Genomic DNA, 6,000 nt, shown 5'->3' on the forward strand with positions numbered 1-6,000 from the left:
TGCCAAGTGGCTTTGAGTGAGGGTGGTTGCGATGAAGATTTAGAGGGTTAGAGACTATCTGGAAGCCCCAAAATGATTTATGTATCAAATGTTGACGTTGTACCATCGTCTGCTAGTGACATTTCTAGTCCGCAAGCCATTTCGGAAGATGACCCTAGGAGTGGACTCAGCCTAGGGGTCTTACAATTAGCGGTAAGAATTTTGCTGCAACATTGTGGGTCAATCCATGAAGATCTTAAAACTCAAGGGGCCATGATGACTCTACTTTTGGACCTGATTGGTTCAAATAAGAATCCTTCCTGCAATCCTACATCCTGCACTGAAGCTTCCAAAGTCCTTGTACAACACTGTTCTGTCATTGCACCAATGGATTGAAAAAGTGCGAATGAAGAGAATGAAGTGAGTCAAGTTTCGCAAACCAGCATACTTACCCATAAACAGCTTCAACAGAATAAGCGCCTTCAGACTTTGGCAGCTAAGGCAAAAAAAGTTCAGAATGCACAGGTGGTTGACATCGAATCCCATCCCCTTCATCCTACAATGAGATCAGACATCCCTAAAAACACTAAAAAGGCAAGGAAATGTGCTTCACGCTGTGAAAGCAAATCTGCTCATGGTGCTGGTACCCTGACCAGTTGGCTGATGAATGAAGAGGTCCCACAACAGGCAATCACTACAGTGCCTCCAATGCCTAGAGGCTGGCCCTGCGGACAGCAGAAAATGTTGGCACTGCCTTTGGTAATCCAAGAAGATGATGACATTTCCCAGAAATTCTGAGACATTAAGTCAACCCTTGTTGAAGAACAGGTGGTCTGGGTACTTGATCCCAAAGTTTTAACCATTGGACCAGTGACAGTAATGAAGGGTAATCGGAACCTGAATAGGACCGCCCTCATGGGGCTACTCTGTAAAGTCCCGTCTTTGAGACTTTTGAACAGTAGTGATTTTGATTTCATTGAACATCTAACTTCTTCAGCGGACAAGGCCACCAGGATCCACTGTTGCCTGCCCGAAACAACCTTTATGATTCGATATCACCAGGCATCTCTGAAGTATTTGGGATTCAGTTGGACAGAAAGGAGCACATAGATATAGCTCCTGTGTGCTGCCCCGAGTGTAAGCGCCCACAGCTTGTTGGGAAAGCACCCATCGTAAATGCAGCACTTGATTCGGGGGTCAAGTTTGATGACATCAAGGGCTGGGAATGGCTGCAGAGAGTCCTCCCCAAATCCAAGCAGAACCATTGAAGCTGTAAGATTCTGAGTTGGAACACTCTATTGTTTTTACACTGAATGGGTAAGGGGGGGTGCTGGAAATGCCCTTCTTGAATTAGACATTGTTGCTCTCCAGGAGACTTGGATAACATTTGATGTCAATATTGATGGGTTTGTTGTGTTTCAGTCAATGGCTTTTAAAGGGAGATAGGGCTGCCCGTCTGGGGGTGTCCTGATTGTGGTTAGGAATGATTTAAACCCCACACTAATTGGCCCCAATGACCTTGAACATATGTTAATTGTAAATATATTTGATCCGCCAGGTGAGGATGTTGATGAGAAAGTGTTTGAAAATTTAGATCAAGTCCTGGCTGACGGGGGAGATAGGGCGGACCACAACCCATTAATATTGTGTGGCGATTGGAATGCGAGATGTGTGGATAGATCTGAGGGGCCGGCTTTTCAGAATGTGTCAGAATCAAGTTCTATGCCACATCAAAAATCGAATGCCGGCAGGAGCAGTGGCTTAGTAACTTGAAGGTTTGGAATGTATTCTTGTTAAATGGACAAACACAGGGGAACTGTCCAGGCTGTTCAACCTGGTTTGCCTGGGGGAAAAAGGCAACATTGGATTAGTTTGGGGGTAACAACTGCCTATTGGAATTGAGCCATGGCTCTCGATGGTTGCACATGAAGAGGGGGTATGTAATAGAGCACCTACGTTGGTAAGTTTTACCAAGACTAATCAAGTCTTTGACATAAAGATCTGTGATTGGAAGCGTATTATGCACAGGGATACTCACCGCCATAGGTTGCGATTTACCGGAATGGGCAACTGGGGACTATGTGCTTCAAATTGCGCAAATTAAAAAGGAATATCGATCTTGGTTAAAAAAAAAACCAAAGAAACGATTAAAAGAATGAAATGGCAGCAGTTTGTCCAGCTGTATGCGAGACCTGATCCTGGAGCTACGTGGATATTATTGGCTAAGGCCAGGGGCGAAAAGGATAAGAACTGTGTTAATCCGATATGTGGAGGAACCTGGTCCACCCACATTAGCACAAAATGCTACAACCCCCTGGCTCCATGGGTATATCCAAGGGTTGACGTGACTTGGCCTTTGGAAATTAGCAGGAAGGCCTTGTGCTAGCTATAAATAAATGAAAGAAATCTAGAGCTCTGGAGCCTAATGACCTAGCTAATATGGTTTTAAAAGGGATCCTGAGAACTGGGCACATGTCATGTTTATTCTGTTTGCCCGGGTCTGAGGGAGCGGGTGATTCCGACCTCATGGCTGCAGACTGTTTTCGTACCCATCTACAGAAGGGAGAGCGATTGGATGTTAACAACTACAGGCTGCCATGTTGGATGTTACCGGTAAATTGTTAGTCCTAAAAGAACTACAGAAATGGGTGGCCGAAAATAATATCATACACCTGTTTCAGAGAGGATTCCACCCAGGATTAGGAACTACCCATACTATCCGAGCATTAGATTTCCTTTTTCAATCCACTCGGGAATGTGGCTTTTCTAGATTTTAAATCCGCGTTTGACCAAGTAAATAGGGAGACTCTTTGGGCCAAACCTATCAAGTTAGGTTGGCCAATATGGCTGCTGCATATACTAATGCATCTACACAGTAACAATCAGGCCGTTGTTAGGTTGGATAATGGGGGATGGTGACATCATTGATTAGAGTCAACAGGGGAGTCAAGCAAGGTTGTGCGTTGGCTCCCCTGTTGTACGGTCTATACATATCTGACCTTATTAGGTGTTTACTTGCAAAAGCCAAATGCCCCCCTAAGATTTGTCTGGTGCCAGCAATGCTATATGCCGATGATTTGATCATTTGTGACCGTAACTTAGTGGATATGAAGACTTTAAACAATGAATTGGCAATATATGGCAACAGGCCAAACATTTAAATACTGATTTGATTTCCTCGCTGATTGCCCTCCATTGGGTGTGGCTTCAGGTTAAACGAAGGTGGCCCTCCCAGTGAATAGTAGGGTTGAGAGTAAGTTAGAAACATGTGACCCAGAGGATGGGGCCACGAAGTTGAAATAACTTGTGTATGAATTTTGTATGAACTTTGATCGAAGACAATTTTATGGATTTTAGTAGTAAGGTATATATTTTGATATTAGACATGTGTTTGATGGAATTGGTTTTATGTTTCGCTTCATGTCTTCTATGCGTTATGAATTAGGTTATGTACGATAATTGATGGCGATTGAGAAATTGTAGATGATTTATTTTTAATTGTAATTTGTTGTATTGTATTAAGTACTTTTTATGTAAAGTTCAATTCAAACTAAATCACAATAAAGATATTATTATTATCATTATTATTATTATTATTATATTGTAATTAAGGGAGCGCCCGATCTCTGGGCTAGCTTATTACATCATATTCTATTAAAATTATTAGGACCGGTCTGAACCCTAAAGGATGGAAGAAATCCATTTTAATACGTATATAAATTATCGATTGCTGGAGATGACTGACTCAATCTTCAAGATATTCTACACATTTTTATTAAATAAACGTAATAACTGAACTATGAACACAAATCTCTTAAAATATCAGCAAGCAGGTTTCAGTAAGGGATTTGGGACTATGTGTAATATTTGGACTTTGCTCTATTTGATAAGAACGACCCTATCCTCAAAGGGATCAAAGCTATGCATTTGTTTCATAAACTATGCTGGGGCATTCAATACTGTCTTCCATGACATCTTTTGGAAAGAATTGGGGAAATGGGGATGTGACTTAGCTATGCTTGCCATAATCAAACAGCTGTATCAGGGTACTACGGTATCAATCAGATTGATGTTACGCTCACCTGGCTCCCACAGGGGCATCGATCGGACCCAGACAGCTGCAACCTCGTCCAACGTGAAGCGTAGTGCAGAGATGACAGACTGGACTGGACCACCTAATCTCGTCTGCTTGACCTGTAGAAGTATTCTCCTGCAAGTGGAGAAAGGGATTTAGCCACCCGTGTATTCTAGATATGGCACCACACTGTTCTCCCGACTAATCACCACAGATATTCACTTTCAGTAAGCTCACCTTATGTTTTTAAATGATGAGCTCTCCATCCTGCGTGGAATGCAGGGGCGCGTAGATACCAGTTACTTCACTGGTTTGAAGGCGTTGGAAGAGTTCCGGATGAATATTGACTCCGAGGTTCCAGGCGAGAACCCGTAAGTATAAAGTTCAAAGAGTTCAATATGTCCGATGTTCACTCTTGTACATTCCTTTCTTGTGTTGCAGCTGGATCCAAGGGAAGATTGTCTTGTGGCAGCTGATGGTGTTCAGGTAAGAGTCTGTATTACCCAACACTGTCCGGTAAAGATGCGTGTATTTAAATTGCTGGTTTCTCTCTCCTTACAGGTGCGGCGTAAGAAGTTGCGGTTTGTTACAGAATAATGCCTCCGGTTGTTAATCAGGTAAATCTATGGTGGAGAGGTTGTATTTGTTGGCTCTCTTGGCTCATCGTATGTTTCTTTTGTCCCCTAGATGGTGGAATTCGGCGAAGAAAATGATGGAGGCTGCACCGGATCGAAAAATGCTGTGAGGACTGGTGAGTATGGTGCGGCGCTGCAGCTGGCGATGCGACGCGTGAAGAATAATGTCCTTTTCAAGTTCAAAGACTTGATGGATCCGGAATTCAGGTAAGGATTGAAATAATATCTGTATTCTAACCTTTCCTTCTTCTTTCTTCTATTGCCAGGAGCTCTGGATTCGAGAAGGGCGTGGCTGAAGACTGGATGCTGACTGCAGGCACGGTGAGCTTTACGCTGCTGGATACAGAATAACGCAAAGCATGTGCTGCTGTTCGGGCGTGGTTTAAATAGCCTTCAAAGTAGTTCCAGGTAAGAAGTCCCTAGAACTACACCCGAGCAAAAAATAGTCCCTGTAGTAAAATAGTCCATCCAGGCCTCACGTTGGCTTGGATTCATTTGCAGCATGGTCTGCATGAGGTAAGTAAAGTCCATGAGCCTGGCGCCTATGGTGCCAGGACTGATTTCTATTATGATCCTGGCGCTGGGGTTTTATTAAATATCTGGATGCCTGCTCCCGGGGCTCATGGGCTTGATCCGGATGCCCGGGGGTAGGCATCATGACAGCACTCCCCCCCAAGGCCCCTCCTAAAGTTGCTCTTCCCCTTGGTCTTGGTTTGTCTGGGAAGTTTCGATGGATTTTCTTCACCAACCGAGGTGCATGAACGTGGTCACTAGGCTCCCATGACCTTTCTTGTGGTCCGTAACCCTTCCAGTCGATTAAATAAAAAAGTCTTCATTTAACCATCTCAGAGTCCAGGATATTTTTTACCTCGAATTCAGGTTCTCCATCTATTAGGATGAGGTCAGGTGGTTTGGTTAACCTTGTCCCAGGTTGAACTGGTTTTAAAAGTGAAACATGAAAGACAGGATGAATCCGCATATTAGAGGGTAATTCCAATTTGACGGCCACCGGGTTGATAATGGCCTTAATGGTGTAAGGTCCCAAATATCTAGGATTGAAAGTTTGAGTTCCCTTTAGAGGTATATGTTTTGTAGCCAGCCAAACTTGATCTCCAATCTGGTATTGTGGAGTTTCACTTCTATGTCGATCAGCATTTTCTTGTATTTCTCCTTTGCTTGTTTCAAGTGTTCTATTGCTTCCTTAAAGGCTTGTGCAATAGTAGAGTGCAGATGAGTCACTGCAGGGATTTCTAAGTGTTGAGGCGAATCGAGTTCTGAGGTTCGAGGATGATGTCCATATATGGTATAAAA

The sequence above is a fragment of the Ambystoma mexicanum genome, chromosome 7q, assembly GCF_040938575.1.
Source record: "Ambystoma mexicanum isolate Mex_15411 chromosome 7q, UKY_AmexF1_1, whole genome shotgun sequence".
In the NCBI taxonomy this organism is placed as follows: domain Eukaryota; kingdom Metazoa; phylum Chordata; class Amphibia; order Caudata; family Ambystomatidae; genus Ambystoma; species Ambystoma mexicanum.